Below are 23712 nucleotides of genomic sequence, written 5' to 3'. Positions count from 1 at the left end.
AGGCTTAACATACCTTAAATAACCTTTACATAACTTAGAAATAAGTTTTGAAAGGTTTGGTATGCCGAAATCAAGTCTATTCGCCTACAGGGACTAAAATTGACAAACTGCGAAAGTATGCCGATTTGAACTGTAACGAACATTCCGGAACATGATCATAAGTTAAACACACCCTAACTATCCTTCACATAGCTTAGAAATAGGCTTTGAGGGGTTCGGTGTGCTAAAATAAACTTTATGCTCATTTAGGGACTAAAAGCGTCAAAAAGCGCATAAGTTTGCACTTTCACGCATAACTTACGTTCTGAATACCTCCGGACATCCAAAAATTTATATAAGCATTAAAATATTATGTTTTAATGTTTGGCATGAGAAAAATCCATTCGTCGCGCAATTTGGATCGTTTTTCGCGCTTATGCGCATTCCGTCGTAATTAAGCGAACATCGCGATCGTACGACCAAACGAACCGACATCCGAGATATTTTTTAGCATGTTTTGAGTTCCCTATACTTTAACTCCATTTTAGAGGCTTGAAATGAGGATAACGAGCCTTAAACGTGTCAAAAATGGGCTTAAAAGCATGCAGGGGCTGAAACTGTCATTTCTGAAAAGTTGTGCTGATCAGACAACCTCAGGCGGCCCGCCTGAGTTTTTCTGGATCCTGATGCGGGCCGCATGGCCTCCCCAGATGTGCAAAAATGTTGCAAACAGCTGTTTGCAGCTGTCTTGCACTTCTAAAACACTTGCAAATGGTTTTGGGGCATTTCTATGGGCTCTAATGGTTTTCTAAAACAAGGGGCCCATGTGTATGGCCAAGATCGAAGCACGCTTTGCGAGGAACGATCCTAACGGTCTTGGTTTTCCTATAAATACCCCTCACCTTTCGCTTGCAAAACCCACTTGATTTCTTGAGATTTCTCTAAGTTGGAGTACTAAACCACTTCATACCTGAGAATACTTGAGAAATCAAAGCTTGCGGGGACCCTTTGTAAGTATTCCTTCGTTCTTTTATTGCTTTTCGAGTTTGAAAGTCAAACTTTGTTTGACTTTCTGCATTGACCAGTTTATGGTCAATGCGAAGTTCGTTTGAACTTCATAACGTGAGCGTAATCACGATGGTTATAGTTTCCTAGTAACTATACCTACTGATTACCACGTTATCTAGGCTCAGTGACGAGTCGTAGTTTCGGCCAAAATGCGTTTTCTCGCGTATTTTGTAACCAAACTACTCTAGGGTATTAAAACCGTTTGTTTTAATACCAAACGTGTTTTCTAACATTACTAAACATGTTCTAGCATATTTAGCTCGTCGCTTTTAGATTTGTGCTTGTTTAGGGTCGTAAAGGTAAGCGATCTAATCAATCGCTTATGCTTATGCTTACGAACCCGACCCATTTGGTCGATCTTTAGGATCCGACCAAACATTTTAGGTGACCATAGTTGTATAGGGAATAACCTTCCGAGGTTATACCTTATGGTCACGACGTTTAAGTAGTTGTATGATAGGTAATGTATGTGCCTTGGGTAAATTACCAAAATGCCCCTTTTACACTAAAATTCATTTTAAACCTATGTAACATAATTTTTGGTATCTAAACTGATTTAGCAACAATGTTAAACATGTTAAGGCATATCTTGCTTGTCATAGGGCTAGTTAGGCATTTCAAACGCGTTTTACGCAAACGACGCGTTAAAGTAGCATAAGCTACCTAAGCGGGTCGTAACGGGTCAAAAGCACTTAGGATAGGTTTCGTTTTAGTATGTAGGCTTTGTAAAACCATATTACATAAGTTCCCACACTTATTTGGTTTACGAACCCTCGTACTACCCGATCCTCCGTTAGGTCCGGTTATTAATATAGATACCTGTATAGGTGCCGTTTGATTCCTTGATCTTCTAACATTGCTTGGTGGTTATCCTACGACTTCTAAAGCAATCTCAAGTGAGTACATAGTCCCCTCTTTTACTGTTTTCCAAACATTTTGGGGTGAAACACATGTGCCTACTTGCTATTTTCGTGCTTTCTTGTTTTCACATCATATACTTGCTATGTTCATTAGTACACTATTAGTACATGATTTCATTATGTTTTGCTATGAATGTTTACTCGACATGCTAGCACATTGATTTACATGACTTTTCTGCTTTGTATGTTACTTAGCATACTTAGTACATTGTTTTCACATAACTTGTTTACAATTGGTATGACATTTGGTTTGCATAAACGGTTCTTTACTACATTCATTAACATTAGCTACGCCGCTCGGTAGTAAGTAATGGTACCATAGGACTTGACAAATCCCGTTCTTGACATCCTAGGTTTGTTTGGGTGTAAGGAATGACTGAATCCCTGAACATTTTACTTTGATAACCTTTACTCTAAGGTTATCCTGCTGTCTCAAGGCTTGAATGTAATGCGTTAACGCACCACATAAATGTTTGTATCAATAAAACAAGTTTTCTACTTGGCAAAACATAACTTTTTGATTTATTCAAAATACTTTGTTTTGTTCCTTTTTACTTATGGTTAAGTATTCTCATTTTGTTACTTACCATACATAACTTTTGTTTACACATAACTACATGACTACATTTTGGGTTTTAAACATTGACAATGGTTTAGACAAGAACATTTGATGATTGGTTTGAACATGAACTATATGCTTTGGTGGTTTGTTTAAGTGACTTAAGTAACGATATGTGTGTAGTATGCTACAAGCATGGTGGATACGCCGCTGGTACTTCCTATATATAAGTGCTTGTGTTGTATTACATTTCATAGCGTTATTTAAATCATTTAGTTGGACTTATACTTTTTTTTACACAAATCATACATTTTTCACAAGACTTCGTTTTACAAAAACAACTTGCTTTATACAACTTATTTTACTTGGTTATTCTTTAACCATACATTATTCTTTTAAATATACATATCTATCATCGCTTTTCAAATGATTTATAAAACAAAACATTTTACAAGGATCATGACTGACTTTTTGTTAAACAACTTTTTCTAAACTTATAAGTCATGAATCCTATTTTCACAAAACCTATGTACTCGCCGGCATTTTTATGCTGACGTACCTATTTTCACATGTGTTTCAGGAGATGATGCATAGGATTATTCAAGATACACATAGGCGGACTTGGGCCTTAGTGACAACAAAAGATGCAAGACTAGTTAATTATGTTATACTTATTTGTTTGTTAAGACATTATAACTCTTTTAATCAATAAAACAAAATTTCAAATTTCCATGTGTTATGAGACAATGATTCTGTTACAACACTCCCCGACGATTCCGCCACGTTTTGTTGTTTTACGTGGTCGGGGTGTGACAGAAAAGTTGGTATCAGAGCCCATGGTTATAGGGAATTAGGTTATTAGTAATGCTTTGACCTAGACTATAACCTTCCTAGGACCCTAACGCGAGTTTACTTGCGTTTAGTCATAAAACAATACCGTCACTTATCCTTAGGTGACAACCACAACAAGAACATAAATTTGATCCGCTTTGAAAACTAATCATCTGTTCTAGGATGATTGATTACTAGGTTTTGAACCCTTTGTTATAAGGTTTTGAACCCTTCCAGTTTAACTCATATTTGGCTTTGTGCCTTTCGAGTTTTCAAAATCCCATCAAAGTTTGGGTCTAAATGATGTGACCACGTGCAAACTGGAAGAGTGAATGCCTGTACTCTGAGTTTTCTGTCTAAGGCTAGAGTGTTCGTATAAATCCGCAGTATCGGACCAGTCACTCTTACCTGGGAACTCTTGGGGTGAGTGTTCACTTATAGGCGAGCATGTCTTCAGCGATACATTATTATGACCCGCTTACTTTGATTCTTCACCATCTCATTTGTTTGCCTTAGGTAACAAGCAAATGACCACAAATTTCTATGCGTTGTCATTTTGTTTTGATCACCCGATAACCTTTCACTTGTTTCTTCCTATGTCTTTCATTTTCTTCTAGAATGTCTCTTTATCTCAGCAACGGTCAGATGTCCAAGCAAGCAGCCAAACTTGCCCAGCAAATAGGCGAAGTAGTTTTGAAGACCGTGGACTTAGGTATTGCCATGTCCCGCCTCAAAAATGGAGCCACTCAAGAATCACTGAGGAAAGTAGAAGTCAAACCTGCACCAAAATCAAGAAAACGTAAGGCTTCAAAGAAACCCGCAGCAGTTGCACCTAATCCAGCAGGACCTAGCCAAAAGGCAACACCACCTGCTAAGAAGCAATACAAGGGAACGGCACCACTATGCGACAAATGTAATGGGCATCACCAAGCTCACTTACAGTGTCGTCTGTGTGAATCATGTGGGCGGGTTGGTCACCTGGCGAGTGTTTGTCGAACTAACCCAAACCAAGGTGGTCCAAATCAACCACAAGTCAATTCTGCTCATGCTCGCTTTCCCCGTGGATCGTGCTACAACTGTGGCAAGATAGGTCATTTCATGAACAAATGCCCAAAGCTTGCTAAGGCAAATCCAACCCACGGATGAGCAGTTGGCTGATTAGAAGATGTTGTTGTCTTATGCTTCTGTTTCTTTTGTTTTCTTGTAATGTGAAACAATCTGTTTTGTTTATAAATAAATTGTTATTCACAATTCTGATGTACAAATGTAGTTACATGTGTGTATGGCATTTCTCTATAATACCTACATCAAGGAACCTTGTTCCTTACAAACTACTCTTATGATTCTCCCTTTCAAGTGATCGCTCATGATTTCCTCAAAATTTTAAGTACTCATCTCATTCTAGGAGACGAAGTACATGAAATGAAATGACATTATGAGTAATCGTGCTCTTAGCACATTTTTGCCTTTGAATCCCTGGTTAGATAACTAAGGGTATTTTCAAATCTCATACTCGTTACGTTCTGATTTTTTTCAACATGCATAACATAAGTTTTCAAAACAACCTTCGTGATTTCAAAAACATTTTATATATAGTTCAAAAACGTTTTTAATATAGTGTATTTACTTAACATATCATATGCATGATTTCAAAAACATTGTCTATATTTTCAAAAACAACCTCCATGATTTAAAAAAAAAAAAAAAAAAAAAAAAACATTGTCTATGTTTTCAAAAACGACCTTCATGATTTCAAAATGTTATTAGTACAGTATAACTACTTATATCAAGTGCATGATTTCAAAAGCACCATTCATGTTTCAAAAACCTTATACATAATTTCAAAATTCACCTTGCATGATTTTAAAACATTTTTGTTAAATATACCTACCTAATACACCTACTTTATGATTTCAAAAGTATTATATATATAAGGTTTCCAAAAACATTAAACACATTTTAGAACCCCATGCATAGTTTTCAAAATATTTTCCTCATACATTGACTTAACCTTCAAATTCCGCTTCATGTGTCGCCTTGGCATATCTAGCATCTCAACTTCATAAGCATTTTTACTTCATGTTTTGACTTAAGCACATCCAGTGCAAGGTTTCAAAACATCTTCAACTTCTAAAATCCATATGGGATCTTCTTATCATTTCAATTAGATCCTTGTGCATAATTATCATTCAAATCAGAGTCCTTAATTGGATTCTTTGTGTACCTTAATTCGAACATTTCGGTTCCTTATAATCGAAATCGAATTTTCTCTTTAAGATCTTTTCTAACTTCATAGTTAGATTCTTGATGATGCTTAAAGCACCAATAAAAATCCACTGATTGGATACCTGGTGTGCATTAAATACATGCGCTTAGTTAACAGAACAAATTAACAAAATCATGACAAGTTTAAAATCAAGATAAACAATTTTGTGGTTATGTGACTAGGTGTTTATGCATTTTGCGTTTTCTTTTATGCATATTTTGTGTTTTTATACTCTGGATATTCGTTATCCAAATCCTCGTAGAACCTTTCATATCTTCATATGAGGGATTCGTAGTAGGATATTCAAAAGGTACTACCTTAAATCCTTAATGGGCTTCTACGTAATCGTTAAGACCCTTGGATTATATAGTACCATTCCATCATTCAAAGAGACCCCTTTTTGTGGTCTAGGTCAAAAGATTGATTAAAAATCTGGTTGAGAATGACATGTGATGATATAAGCTGAAAAGACTCCTTGGCGGTCTGGAGATCATTTATTGACTCAATTAAAAAGGACCCCATTATGGTCTAATCACAATCATCACAAGCTCGTTCATCGTTTTCCTCCCCTACACATTATAAGATGCACTACGTGACTATGCAAGGAATTACGTAATTATGGATGCATACATAATTATGAAGTTCAGTGCACGGAAACCGCGGTAAGACTTATTATGTGTAAGAACCAATAGTGGCAACCATAACAAAATGTGAACAATGTAATAGAGGTACGGTGGACGCACTAATAACGCTTTATATACTTGTATATAAGTGACCCTCTCACGTTGCAAGCACGATGTTATTTAAGGTTACTAGAAGTTCAGGACTCTAACCAGTGTTGTTCGATCTTTTCAACTTCATGTCTCAAGCTCTCACAAGTTTCCGCTAAATAAATTTCGGGACGAAATTTCCTGAAGTAGGGGAGACTGTGACACCTGTGTCACTTCAGCCATCAGACAAATACCAAACCAATGAAATATTGTATTTCATACTTGGGATTTGTATAATCATGTGTATCATTTGCACATATCAACTCTTGTTCGATTTCAGGCTTTAGATCGCTTCCTGGAGGGTTATAAGCGCACTGATGCGTAAATATAACCAGTTTAATGCAACAAACACTCCGGAATAGTGACATAGGCTTAACATACCTTAAATAACCTTTACATAACTTAGAAATAAGTTTTGAAAGGTTTGGTATGCCGAAATCAAGTCTATTCGCCTACAGGGACTAAAATTGACAAACTGCGAAAGTATGCCGATTTGAACTATAACGAACATTCCGGAACTTGATCATAAGTTAAACACACCCTAACTATCCTTTACATAGCTTAGAAATAGGCTTTTAGGGGTTCGGTGTGCTAAAATAAACTTTATGCTCATTCAGGGACTAAAAGCGTCAAAAAGCGCATAAGTTTGCACTTTCACGCATAACTTACGTTCTGAATACCTCTGGACATCCAAAAATTTATATAAGCATTAAAATATTATGTTTTAATGTTTGGCATGAGAAAAATCCATTCGTCGCGCAATTTGGATCGTTTTTCGCGCTTATGCGCATTCCGTCGTAATTAAGCGAACATCGCGATCGTACGACCAAACGAACCGACATCCGAGATATTTTTGAGCATGTTTTGAGTTCCCTATACTTTAACTCCATTTTAGAGGCTTGAAATGAGGATAACGGGCCTTAAACGTGTCAAAAATGGGCTTAAAAGCATGCAGGGGCTGAAACTGTCATTTCTGAAAAGTTGTGCTGATCAGACAACCTCAGGCGGCCCGCCTGAGTTTTTCTGGATCCTGATGCGGGCCGCATGGCCTCCCAGATGTGCAAAAATGTTGCAAACAGCTGTTTGCAGCTGTCTTGCACTTCTAAAACACTTGCAAATGGTTTTGGGGCATTTCTATGGGCTCTAATGGTTTTCTAAAACAAGGGGCCCATGTGTACGGCCAAGATCGAAGCACGCTTTGCGAGGAACGATCCTAACGGTCTTGGTTTTCCTATAAATACCCCTCACCTTTCGCTTGCAAAACCCACTTGATTTCTTGAGATTTCTCTAAGTTGGAGTACTAAACCACTTCATACCTGAGAATACTTGAGAAATCAAAGCTTGCGGGGACCCTTTGTAAGTATTCCTTCGTTCTTTTATTGCTTTTCGAGTTTGAAAGTCAAACTTTGTTTGACTTTCTGCATGGACCAGTTTATGGTCAATGCGAAGTTCGTTTGAACTTCATAACGTGAGCGTAATCACGATGGTTATAGTTTCCTAGTAACTATACCTACTAATTACCACGTTATCTAGGCTCAGTGACGAGTCGTAGTTTCGGCCAAAATGCGTTTTCTCGCGTATTTTGTAACCAAACTACTCTAGGGTATTAAAACCGTTTGTTTTAATACCAAACCTGTTTTCTAACATTACTAAACATGTTCTAGCATGTTTAGCTCGTCGCTTTTAGATTTGTGCTTGTTTAGGGTCGTAAAGGTAAGCGATCTAATCAATCGCTTATGCTTACGAACCCGACCCATTTGGTCGATCTTTAGGATCCGACCAAACATTTTAGGTGACCATAGTTGTATAGGGAATAACCTTCCGAGGTTATACCTTATGGTCACGACGTTTAAGTAGTTGTATGATAGGTAATGTATGTGCCTTGGGTAAATTACCAAAATGCCCCTTTTACACTAAAATTCATTTTAAACCTATGTAACATAATTTTTGGTATCTAAACTGATTTAGCAACAATGTTAAACATGTTAAGGCATATCTTGCTTGTCATAGGGCTAGTTAGGCATTTCAAACGCGTTTTACGCAAACGACGCGTTAAAGTAGCATAAGCTACCTAAGCGGGTCGTAACGGGTCAAAAGCACTTAGGATAGGTTTCTTTTTAGTATGTAGGCTTTGAAAAACCATATTACATAAGTTCCCACACTTATTTGGTTTACGAACCCTCGTACTACCCGATCCTCCGTTAGGTCCGGTTATTAATATAGATACCTGTATAGGTGCCGTTTGATTCCGTGATCTTCTAACATTGCTTGGTGGTTATCCTACGACTTCTAAAGCAATCTCAAGTGAGTACATAGTCCCCTCTTTTACTGTTTTCCAAACATTTTGGGGTGAAACACATGTGCCTACTTGCTATTTTCGTGCTTTCTTGTTTTCACATCATATACTTGCTATGTTCATTAGTACACTATTAGTACATGATTTCATTATGTTTTGCTATGAATGTTTACTCGACATGCTAGCACATTGATTTACATGACTTTTCTGCTTTGTATGTTACTTAGCATACTTAGTACATTGTTTTCACATAACTTGTTTACAATTGGTATGACATTTGGTTTGCATAAACGGTTCTTTACTACATTCATTAACATTAGCTACGCCGCTCGGTAGTAAGTAATGGTACCATAGGACTTGACAAATCCCGTTCCTGACATCCTAGGTTTGTTTGGGTGTAAGGAATGACTGAATCCGTGAACATTTTACTTTGATAACCTTTACTCTAAGGTTATCCTGTTGTCTCAAGGCTTGAATGTAATGCGTTAACTCACCACATAAATGTTTGTATCAATAAAACAAGTTTTCTACTTGGCAAAACATAACTTTTTGATTTATTCAAAATACTTTGTTTTGTTCCTTTTTACTTATGGTTAAGTATTCTCATTTTGTTACTTACCATACATAACTTTTGTTTACACATAACTACATGACTACATTTTGGGTTTTAAACATTGACAATGGTTTAGACAAGAACATTTGATGATTGGTTTGAACATGAACTATATGCTTTGGTGGTTTGTTTAAGTGACTTAAGTAACGATATGTGTGTAGTATGCTACAAGCATGGTGGATACGCCGCTGGTACTTCCTATATATAAGTGCTTGTGTTGTATTACATTTCATAGCGTTATTTAAATCATTTAGTTGGACTTATACTTTTTTTTACACAAATCATACATTTTTCACAAGACTTTGTTTTACAAAAACAACTTGCTTTATACAACTTATTTTACTTGGTTTCTTTTAAATATACATATCTATCATCGCTTTTCAAATGATTTATAAAACAAAACATTTTACAAGGATCATGACTGACTTTTTGTTAAACAACTTTTTCTAAACTTATAAGTCATGAATCCTATTTTCACAAAACCTATGTACTCGCCGGCATTTTTGTGCTGACGTACCTATTTTCACATGTGTTTCAGGAGATGATGCATAGGATTATTCAAGATACACATAGGCGGACTTGGGCCTTAGTGACAATAAAAGATACAAGACTAGTTAATTATGTTATACTTATTTGTTTGTTAAGACATTATAACTCTTTTAATCAATAAAACAAAATTTCAAATTTCCATGTGTTATGAGACAATGATTCTGTTACAACACTCCCCGACGATTCCGCCACGTTTTGTTGTTTTACGTGGTCGGGGTGTGACAGTGGATTAGTCATCTGGCTATCTTTAACTATGAAGTATGTCCACTTAGTTTCTTCTTGACTATAACTTTTAGTGTTCTCCTTCCGGTTCCAATTTTTTTCTTTAAATTATACATCCTTTCTAACACTAATTTTCTTAGTTTTGGGATCAAATAGTCTGTAAGCTTTTGATCCTTGTTCACTACCTAAAGATATCATTTCAGTACTTCTATTATCCACCTTCTTCATGTGTGGTAGTAACACCTTTGCATATACCTTACAACCAATGACTTTAAGATACTATAAATTTGGCTTGTCACCTTTGAGTGCTTCATAAGGTGTGTTATCAATTAAAGCTCTGTTTGGTGTTCAAATTAGGATGTAGATAAAATGTCTAACTACTGCTCCCCAAAAATTATGAGGCATGTTACTTGCCTTTAACATACACCTTGTGGTAGATAATATTGTTCTATTTCTTCGTTCTACCATGCCATTTGTTTGTTGTGAGTATGGTGCAGTAAGTTATCTTGATATTCCGTTTTTTTATAGAATTTGGTGAAGTCATTTAAAGTGAATTCTCCACCTCTGTCAGTTTTGAACATCCTAACTTGGTTCATATTTCCGTTTCTGCCATCAACTTAAATTCTTTAAACGTCTCAAATGCTTGATCTTTTGATTCAAGAAAGTATACCCACATGTACCTTGCACTGTGGTTGACTAATAAAACTATATACTTCTTACCTGAGTGAGTTGGTGGTGAGATAGGACCACATAGATCTCCAAAAACTAAATCTAGTGCTTTAATTAATCCAAATTCAGCTTGTCTTGGAAATGGAGCTCTGTTATGCTTTCCAAGTAGGCAGGCATCACAGACTTGTGAGGAGTGTGAAATTCGAGGAACTCCTTTAACTAAGTTCTTTGGTGTCACGTCTCTAAATACGTTAAAGTTCATAAGACATAGTCGTGGATGCCACATCCATGTTTATCTTGTAAACTTGCTAACAGGGATATGGATGTACCAATCTGCATATTAATTATGTAAGTCTATTTATCAAACGTTCAACTTTCATGAGAAGTGTTTTCTTTATGTTATACAAACATGTCTGGTTGTATTCCACAATGACTTTACATCCTATTTCTGTTTACTTCCCTAGACTCTGAATATTGCTTTTAAGACTAGGAACATAATATACATTGGTAATAAGTCGTTGTTCCATGTTTTTACAATTGAACAATATTGAGCCCATGCCTTTTGATTCCACATATGTGTAACACCCTAACACGCTTTAATTGAAAAGACGCAGCGGAAATACGTACCATAAAATTTCTTTCATTATAAACTTTTTGACTTACTTGAAAGTTCATTTTAAAATAACTCTTTTACAATATATGCATCCTTCGTACTCATTTAATAAAATAAAAGCATAACTTATGTATATCAAATTACATACTCAAGCATTCCCGTACAATCTATCTTGTGACTCAATCTTTGATCGCTACTCCTCGTGATGATAATCTGTGATTCGTACAACCTGCACCCACCACATACATTCGCAACATTAGCATACATTATATAAAAACAAGATTCTCAATCATGTAGTCTCGTTACGTTCTATCCACATATACTTCCCATCGCCTAATCTTTCTAGATTTAATCATTCCATCCGGGTGTCTAATCCAAGGCGAAACTCCAATAATGTACCTGCATTACATTTCATTCTCGAGGCACACTGTTAATAAGGTCAACACTTAAATGTATTGTAACCACGTATACAATACATACATAACTACGTACATACATACACACCTTTACTTGCATACATACGCATCTACTTACATACATACATGATTACGTCTTCACATACGTACTTACATACATGTCACATTCACTTATTGTAAGTTGAGCCTTATCTATAAACATATCAACATAAATCAATGCAATTACAAACAAACATAACCGACTAACTTCCAATAAACATGATGAACATTCCATTAACACGGTGAACATTCAGCAACATAATGAACATTCTATTAACACGATGAACATTCAGCAACATAATGAACATTCTATTGACACGATGAACATTCAGCAACATAATGAACATTCTATTAACACGATGAACATTCAGCAACATAATGAACATTCTATTGACACGATGAACATTCAGCAACATAATGAACATTCCATTAACACGGTGAACATTCAGCAACATATTGAACATTCTATTAACACGATGAACATTCAGCAACATAATGAACATTCTATTGGCACGGTGAACATTCGGCAACATAATGAACATTCTATTAACACGATGAACATTCGGCAACATAATGAACATTCTATTAACACGGTGAACATTCAGCAACAAAATGCACATTCCCTTAACATGATGAACATTCAGCAACATAATGCACATTCCATTAACACAATGGACATTCAGCAACATAATGCACATTCCATTAACACAATGAACATTCAGCAAAATCATGTACATTCCATTAACATGATGAACATTCAGCAACATAATGCACATTCCATTAACACAATGGATATTCAGCAACATAATGCACATTCCATTAACACAATGAACATTCAGCAACATCATGCACATTCCATTAACATGATGAACATTCAGCAACATAATGCACATTCCATTAACACAATGGACATTCAGCAACACAATGCACATTCCATTAACACAATGAACATTCAGCAACATCATGCACACTCCATTAACATGATGAAACTATCATCTTAATTTACATTAAGGATAGGCGAAGTTCATATGAACTTACCTTGGTACTTACCCTTACCTGTAAATTCTTACTTGGTTACTCTATTTACCACACACTAAACTTCATTTATAAATAAGAAGTGATTTTAGAGATCACTTACCTTAAGTGTCCGTATTCGCATCCGTTTCCTCGCCTCCTTTTGACCCGTTAGCCTTCCATGCTTCCATCCATCTTGACATGATCCCTATACTTTCATGTCATCACATTCACATTCACATTCTTGTTAGCATACATGATTGTACATATAAACGATCATATCAAATTCATGTTTCACATTTGACTTTTATAAGTCAATTCCAACAAGCATAAGGCATATTTCCACAAGCCAATCTTTTCAAACTCATATAATTCATCACGTCATCACATATAACACATATGGATATAACACGCATCATATGACTTTCTATAATATTACAATTGTGACAAAAAGTCTAATATCGCTACTTACGCACAGTTGACTTTCAGAAAGTCAACGATTTATCATATGAACTTTCGACTTAACCTCATACATCTATGTCATTATAGTAGACTATACTAATGACACTATATGCATTTCATACTCACGATGCAATAAGCATACAACCACATGATCATCTAGTTATATGCACATACCAAACATATTCAATTTCGTTCATTCTAGTAACATAATTCTACAACTAACACCATGACCTATGCTTAACAACCCAACATCATTCTAACATCATCCTGTTCTAATGATCTCATATGATTCACTTTTAGAGTACTTTTACTCATCAATTTTGATTAAGCAATTACTTAAACATGTAGTAAACATTATACCACTTCAACATTGAGTACAATATTCTAATGCATACTTTTACCAAATAACATGGCCAACCAAATCCTACATGAATTCCATCTAAAATAGATTTCTCATGTTTATTTATCGTTAAATACATCATATCCCCATATTATACGATTTCATCCATTACTTGCATACCATTTGATCTATTAATCTCACCTAGGCATTTCATCAAACACTTGGTGTGCATGCCAAAATTTATGCATAATGTACAAGTGTTTCATGCTTTACTTCCTAATTCATGCTTTCATTCATCAATTAACACAAAAAAAAACATCAACAAATTCATATCACATTCAATCTACCTAACAAGAACGCATCACATGCAACATAGCACAACAAGATTTGAACAAGGATTGGACATGGGTGACACACCCATGTCGCCATCTTCACCACAAGAAGTGGGTTTCACCTCCAAACATCAAATTAACCCAAACCATGCATAATCCATATTCTATATGATGATTCTAACACATACTCATACTAAATTTCATACGAATTCGTGATTTACAACATAACCCACTTCATACATAATCACCAACCTAGGTTTTAAGACATACCTTATGATCCCCTTGTGAAGGTGATCATTAATCCATGCTCGGTTATGAATTTAAGCTTCATCTTGCCTTTCAATTTGATGAAATGGATGGAAGTTAGGGTTTTGAGCTCATGGAGCTCCTGCTCGATCTAGAACACACACGAAGTGTGTGTTTGTGTGTGTTAAACTTTCATAAATAAAACCCATGTTTCCATCTTAACGGTTTTGGTCCCTCAAATTTCGTTTTGATTACATATGGGACTAAAATCACCATCTTGTTACTTATATACATGACACCACTAGGCTAATTTATTCCTAGTTATTTTTGTTTATGGGTTCACTTTTACTACTAACGGTACTTTACCCATTCCTTTATCTTAACTGGGTTCTAAATTACCAAACCTGTTTTTGGGGTGTTACAAGTCTACCCCCCTTAAATGAGGTTTCGTCCCCGAAACCTTTCTCATTTCCATCAACACTAATTACCTTTCCCTTCTGCCCCATCAACACGACTATGAGCCCATCTAATGACGACCTTCTATCATCAAGGACCCGTCCCAGAGTTCTTATTAGTGCCACTTTCTCTAGCTGACGCTAGTTTCTAACGCACTTCATAGCTAGCGGTTTATTCATCATTCCAATACTCATATATCACGCACAATATACCATTTTGTTTGCTTGAAACAATTCCAACATCCCATTAATAGCATTCCTATTATTTTCATCGACCATACGATCTAAATTCGTAATTTATACATACACATCTATGTTTAATTTCGACAGGTACATCATAATACTAAGTAACTATCCATTCTCGATTCATAACTATTCATATAATTGACTTCTTTCTAACAAGTCTATACTTTTCATACTAATTACTTTTACATAACATTCTCATTTTCTTGGCCCATTTGTAGTGGGTCAGTATACATACTTCTTCACACTTATTATCGTACCTACATTCGTATGATCTGTTATAACAGATCTAATGCCTTCATCCCACCTCTTAGATTATATTCTATACATATATCATATAACATTTAGTTCTTGTTTTGTTATCGCTACAAAATTACTATTTCATAGTCACATATACACACTTAACTCCAAAGTTAACATCATTCTACGTTTCCTACAGTTATTTGTACAATACGTACCCTTACGTTAACTTCAACTCACCTCATTCATTCTACATTACTATTCCTCTCAGTTCATGCATTGCCTAATTTGCCTAAGCAAGCATATCATGCAGGTTCTTCATACAAGAGTTTAACCAATACTCGAAATTTTCTCTCAAAACTCTTAAGATCTAGTTCTTACTGACATAGTTCTCTTCTTACGTTAATTATTAAAAGTCAAACATTCCATACCCTACCATACCTATTCCATCATTCATCTTGTAAGTCGCTTTCAATTTACTAATCCATATCTATCCGGTATGAGTTAAAACATTACACTTACCTCGATTTTATTTCATACTTCAGCGGTCCGTAAACCAGAGCGATCCGCTCCTTCACGAGTACTAACCGTACCACGCTAGCTTTCATTCATCCTTGTAATGGGCTTCCACTCGTGCATAATATTTCACCAATTCGATTGGTTTTATCACATTCAGAATTTTACCATTAACATCTACAAAATCAGTGGTTAGCACCTTTCATTCAAACATTCATTATACTAGGTGATTACTTACCCATAATCCTTTTACATTTTCCTGCATACATGTTATAACACATCCCACATTTCATTCTTTACATGCAATTCTTTTATTATGGTTACTTATTTTGTCGACCTTTGAAGTTTGACTTTTCAAGGTCAAACCGACATTTCTTACTTATCGTAGATGTATTAGGTACACATTCGTACTTCTTTCCCTTCATGCCTACTTGCAGAGACGTTCATTACATCATTTTGGTATTCTTAACAAAACTTACCTTTCTCATTCATACTTAAATTATTGTCCGGGTCGTAGCCCGTCATTTATTATGACTCCTAAGAGTCGATTTCTAACACATTTAACACATAACTTATTCGAAATTCTTCCTTTCGTTTTAAAATTTAGGTTTGCGTGCCAAATATGATCATTCTTTCATTCAGTTACTTTATATTTACTTTCTTAGTCTGTAATTGCTTACACATTCGAATCTTTTCATTCTTATCATTCATCATGTTTTGAACCCGTCGCGCGGTTTCTAACATATCATTCATACTTTAATTACTTCTTGGTTTCGAATCCGTCTCGCGGATTCTAACATATCATTCATGCTTTCATTCCTTTCATGTTTCGAATCCGTCTCGCGGATTCTAACATATCATTCATACTTTCATTCCTTTCATGTTTCGAATCCGTCTTGCGGATTCTAACATATCATTCATACTTTCATTCCTGAAAGTCTTACATTTCTCTTCACCCTCACGTCCACCTACTTCCTAATTCTAACTGACACACCTGTAACAATTATCACGGTCTCACGAATGTCATATGTTTCTTGTGTACTGGCCAGGTACACAATCCACATACTAGTTCCGTGTCTTCGTGTAATCGCCACCTTATGTCCGAAGAAATAAGTTTCGGCACGTGTAACGTTTTCAACTCTTCATTACCATTCCATTATTATATTTCATTCAAAATTTTCTTTCACTTGCTAGATCATACCATTACGTGAGCCCACATGTTAAATTTACGTACCTGGGGTCACTCTTATTACATGCCTTGACGTCGGTCCTAGACCGCATTCACGGATCATCCTTTCCAAGCAATCATGCTTACCTTACACATAACATACTGTTAGTTTTCTTCAAATGCATACTTAAGTACATACTTACCTTTGCTTCTACCCTTAGATCTTGATCGAGTCTCGGATTGTACGGGTTTCTTGTCACAAGAGCACACAGGTTTGAGTTCAAGTATTGACGTCCTCATACTTGATTTCCCTCAAACTAAGGCTCTGATACCAACTTGTAACACCCTAACACGCTTTAACAGAAAAGACGCAGCGGAAATACGTACCATAAAATTTCTTTCATTATAAACTTTTTGACTTACTTGAAAGTTCATTTTAAAATAACTCTTTTACAATATATGCATCCTTCGTACTCATTTAATAAAATAAAAGCATAACTTATGTTTATCAAATTACATACTCAAGCATTCCCGTACAATCTATCTTGTGACTCGGTCATTGATCGCTACTCCTCGTGATGATAATCTGTGATTCGTACAACCTGCACCCACCACATACATGCGCAACATTAGCATACATTATATACAAACAAGATTCTCAATCATGTAGTCTCGTTACGTTCTATCCACATATACTTCCCATCCCGTTATCTTTCTAGATTTAATCATTCCATCCGGGTGTCTAATCCTTGGCGAAACTCCAATAATGTACCTGCATTACATTTCATTCTCGAGGCACACTGTTAATAAGGTCAACACTTAAATGTATTGTAACCACGTATACAATACATACATAACTACGTACATACATACACAACTTTACTTGCATACATACGCATCTACTTACATACATACATGATTACGTCTTCACATACGTACTTACATACATGTCACATTCACTTATTGTAAGTTGAGCCTTATCTATAAACATATCAACATAAATCAATGCAATTACAAACAAACATAACCGACTAACTTCCAATAAACATGATGAACATTCCATTAACACGATGAACATTCAGCAACATAATGAACATTCTATTAACACGATGAACATTCAGCAACATAATGAACATTCTATTAACACGATGAACATTCAGCAACATAATGAACATTCTATTGACACGATGAACATTCAGCAACATAATGAACATTCCATTAACACGATGAACATTCAGCAACATAATGAACATTCTATTAACACGATGAACATTCAGCAACATAATGAACATTGGTGAACATTCGGCAACATAATGAACATTCCATTAACACGATGAACATTCGGCAACATAATGAACATTCTATTAACACGGTGAACATTCAGCAACAAAATGCACATTCCCTTAACACGATGAACATTCAGCAACATAATGCACATTCCATTAACACAATGGACATTCAACAACATAATGCACATTCCATTAACACAATGAACATTCAGTAAAATCATTCACATTCCATTAACATGATGAACATTTAGCAACATAATTTACATTCCATTAACACAATGGATATTCAGCAACATAATGCACATTCCATTAACACAATGAACATTCAGCAACATCATGCACATTCCATTAACATGATGAACATTCAGCAACATAATGCACATTCCATTAACACAATGGACATTCAGCAACATAATGCACATTCCATTAACACAATGAACATTTAGCAACATCATGCACACTCCATTAACATGATGAAACTATCATCTTAATTTACATTAAGGATAGGCGAAGTTCATATGAACCTACCTTGGTACTTACCCTTACCTGTAAATTCTTACTTGGTTTCCCTATATTACCACATACTAAACTTCATTTATAAATAAGAAGTGATTTCAGAGATCACTTACCTTAAGTGTCCGTATTCGCATCCGTTTCCTCGCCTCCTTTTGACCCGTTAGCCTTCCATGCTTCCATCCATCTTTACATGATCCCTATACTTTCATGTCATCACATTCACATTCACATTCTTGTTAGCATACATGATTGTACATATAAACGATCATATCAAATTCATGTTCACATTCGACTTTCATAAGTCAATTCCAACAAGCATAAGGCATATTTCCACAAGTCAATCTTTTCAAACTCATATAATTCATCACGTCATCACATATAACACATATGGATATAACACGCATCATATGACTTTCTATAATATTACAATTGTGACAAAAAGCCTAACATCGCTACTTATGCACAGTTGACTTTCAGAAAGTCAACGATTTATCATATGAACTTTCGACTTAACCTCATACATCTATGTCATTATAGTAGACTATACTAATGACACTATATGCATTTCATACTCACGATGCAATAAGCATACAACCACATGATCATCTAGTTATATGCACACACCAAACATATTCAATTCCGTTCATTCTAGTAACATAATTCTACAACTAACACCATGACCTATGCTTAACAACCCAACATCATTCTAACATCATCCTGTTCTAATGATCTCATATGATTCACATTTAGAGTACTTTTACTCATCAATTTTGATTAAGCAATTATTTAAACATGTAGTAAACATCATACCACTTCAACATAGAGTACAATATTCTAATGCATACTTTTACCAAATAACATGGCCAACCAAATCCTACATGAATTCCATCTAAAAATAGATTTCTCATGTTTATTTATCGATAAATACATCATATCCCCATATTATACGATTTCATCCATTACTTGCATACCATTTCATCTATTAATCTCACCTAGGCATTTCATCAAACACTTGGTGTGCATGCCACAATTTATGCATAATGTACAAGTGTTTCATGCTTTACTTCCTAATTCGTGCTTTCATTCATCAATTAACACAAAAAAACATCAACAAATTCATATCACATTCAATCTACCTAACAAGAACGCATCACATGCAACATAGCACAACAAGATTTGAACAAGGATTGGACATGGGTGACACACCCATGTCGCCATCTTCACCACAAGAAGTGGGTTTCACCTCCAAACATCAAATTAACCCAAACCATGCATAATCCATATTCTATATGATGATTCTAACACATACTCATACTAAATTTCATAGGAATTCGTGATTTACAACATAACCCACTTCATACATAATCACCAACCTAGGTTTTAAGACATACCTTATAATCCCCTTGTGAAGGTGATCATTAATCCATGCTCGATTATGAATTTAAGCTTCATCTTGCCTTTCAATTTGATGAAATGGATGGAAGTTAGGGTTTTGAGCTCATAGAGCTCCTGCTCGATCTAGAACACACACGAAGTGTGTGTTTGTGTGTGTTAAACTTTCATAAATAAAACCCATGTTTCCATCTTAACGGTTTTGGTCCCTCAAATTTCGTTTTGATTACATATGGGACTAAAATCACCATCTTGTTACTTATATACATGACACCACTAGGCTAATTTATTCCTAGTTATTTTTGTTTATGGGTTCACTTTTACTACTAACGGTACTTTACCCATTCCTTTATCTTAACCGGGTTCTAAATTACCAAACCCGTTTTTGGGATATTACAATATGACCCATTACCAAAATGAACATTCCCACTGATTTTCTCATCTAATCCAGTGAAATGCTCGCGTGAACCAGTCATATGGTTGCTTGAAATGTTATCGAGATACCACATACTTTCATCAATTAACCTATACTTGTTAGGTTTGATTTCCTTTTTGTTTAAGAAAACCACTTAATCTCAAAGGTCTTCATTGAAAAGGGTTGGTTCTTCGTCCTCTTGCACTAGATTGGCCTGATTATGTGTATCTTCCTTTTGAGGGTAGTGTGAAGATTAGTTTCCAAGCTTACTACATTTATAACATCTAACCTTGCTAATGTCACTAGTGAACTTTCTTCCTCTATATTGGTTAGTGTCCTTGGATGTGTCTTTAGTGGAATATTCCCGGGTGATGGTGTAAATATTCCACAATCTCGACCAAGTGGATTAAATCTTCTTTGTCCTTGTCTTACGTTTGATTATCCACTGCCGCAATCATTGTCGTGTCGCATGAACAATAACTTATCTTGATTTTCAACTAAACTACCTTTCTTAAGTCTGACTTGTTCCTCAAAAGTTTTAAGTCTTCCGATGTCTTCGCCTAGAGTCATAATATCAAAATAGGAGCATTATCTATTGATATAACTATTTGGATAAATTTCTTAAGTACTGAGTCTAGTAACTTACGTACTACTGTTGGTTCATCAAAGGTGGATCCTAGTCCATTTTCTCTAGAAACAATATTGTTTAGTTTAGCGGTGAATGAATCCATTGATTCATCCTCCTTCATTTACAACAACTCAAATTTATTGGAGAGGTGCCTTTTGCACACGATCTACTCCTATGTGTCTAGTCTTCAACATGTCCTATATGTCATTTTCATTTTGAACTTGCAAGACCAAGTCCTCGGGTAGTGACTGAAATAGATAAGCCGCATCCATCCTATCTTTCTTTACATTGGGATGAGTTGTTTAGTCAGTTCAATCATCTCCCAAAGGCCATTTGCCTCTAATATTATTTTGATATGTATCACCCATACAACATAATTTGTTGGGTTTAATATACGGCATTGAAAGTTATGTTGGGTTTAATATAGGGCATTGAAAGTTTGAAAGCGTTGCCACTTCCTTGTACTGTATCATAACACCAGTATTCGGACTTGTGTCTGACATTCTAACTTTCTACAAACTTACAGTTCTATGTAGGGAAATCCTATTGATCACTGCAATTTCGAATAAACTACTGGTTCATAATACCCAACAAATGATTTTGTATTCTAATATCTAACTACAATTAAGAAACAAAACACTTTAAAACTAAATTTGTAAACATGGATGTCGTATGGTTCAGGTGATCCAACAATATGATGCGTATTTGAGTAATGATGAAAACGATACAGACTTGAATTCTTCTGTGATCTTGATTTTGATTTCTGGTCCTCACAAAATAACAGTGTTGAACAAGAAACTCCGGTGAATCCTAATTTTTTTATCCTTCAAACGCTTTCTTGTTCCAATGAATTTTAAATAGTGATCGATCACCAATATGAGGATCGATTCTAACAAAATCTGGATGATCTTGTGTCACTTCGGATTGGAACGGGTTTCTAGAATGAAACTGGGAACGAGATGATAGATTAATCAATTCAGGATGAAGAATCTGATTAAACTAATTTTGCGAATTTCAAAAGCAAAACCTGACGAACAAATTAAAGAATCAAGTGGGACAATGGATTTAATTTTCAATCTGGTTAATTCAATAGATTCGTGACGAGGGTTTTTTATGATTGTGTGTAAACCTTGTGCTCTGGTACCAATTCTTGTTTAGAATTGATACCAAACAATTAAAATCTCCAAGATCAAACACAATGAATCAAGTGTTTTGTATTGAATGAATATGCGGATGCGTAACTCTTGTTTTGTACATGTTCTTCGGGGATATACTACATCAAAAAGACCCGTCATTTGATAGAACGAAACACTATACATTATTTACAGATTCAACCCTTATAATTACTTACATGACACTAATAGATATAAACATAGTGATACATATTTACATAAACGACCCATAAGTCTTATGTGTGAGTTGTGAGTTATTATATCCAACAACTACTATTGTTGGACTACTTACTACGCATTTAATGCGTTTGTATTGATGAAAGTTGTTGCTACTGAATAGTTTATGTTGTATTCCGTAGTTAAAAGACAAGTTAATACTGTTGAAAAAGCAACCTACTAGTTAATACTAATGAAGAACTAACTTCCCGCATATAGCAAGTTACTACTCTAAATTAAAGATGTAATGTCGAAGAGTGTTTCTTTTTATAGGATATACCTACACTACATAAGGGTGAACGGAGTGGGCGGCAAACTTGGTCGGTAAACGAGTTTACCGAGCAGTAACATCGCTGCCTAAGGTGTTTACCGCTTGGGAAGGGTCATGAATCGGTGAAGCTTTACCAATGAGGGGAAGGTGAAGGTTTGAGCGATGATTGGATGGTTTATTTTGTTTATGTTTTTTTTAAATAATAGCTTACCTAATCCAAGATAGGTAAACCACCGCCAACGTTTTTGAGCAATAGGTAAACAAAATAGGTAAAACGACGTGGCACTGTTTGATTGGGTGATTTGAGAGTTTACCTATTCCAAATGTTTAACCACTCCCTTGACCCTAAGGTGTTGTTTGTTTTTGCAGGCATAAATTGTCTACAAGCTGATTTCGTCTGTTTTCATGTCTGTAACTGAAGATGTGGTCTGAAGCTCTTCAAGCTGAAAATATAAGACTTTTTGTTTTTTTATAAATTGATACCGTCTGTACAAACTACATGAACTTTGTTTTATTTTCCAAATCAAAACATCCTAAACCAATTACCTCCAAAATATTTTATGTTCAGAACATCCTAAACCAGTTACCTCCTCTCTGCCTTCTCTCTTGATCCTGTCACCAAACTCTTGATCCGGTCACCAAACACCTGGAGTGCTTTAAAAAAACTCATTGAGACAAAACATCAAACACCTAGAGTGCACTCAATACTGATCTCAAAGTAAGCACAAAACTAAAGTTTAAGTTCTAGCTGACTAGCTCAAACCACATTTCATTCTTTTAACTTTTAAGTAATCACACCGTCAAATGATCTTCTTTTTCATATAATAATATATAAAACAAAGCTTTCACATACAACTTTGCGAACCAATGTCTCCAGAATCGGCTCCACGTACTTGTTGAACTTTCTGAAATTCATGACCTCAAGAACCACACTGTATATCAAAAACAGAAAGGTAAGAACAAGCCAATGCAACTAAACAAGCAACA

This window comes from Helianthus annuus, chromosome 7 (assembly GCF_002127325.2).
Source record: "Helianthus annuus cultivar XRQ/B chromosome 7, HanXRQr2.0-SUNRISE, whole genome shotgun sequence".
In the NCBI taxonomy this organism is placed as follows: domain Eukaryota; kingdom Viridiplantae; phylum Streptophyta; class Magnoliopsida; order Asterales; family Asteraceae; genus Helianthus; species Helianthus annuus.
Note: the sequence above shows the minus strand (reverse complement) of the source record.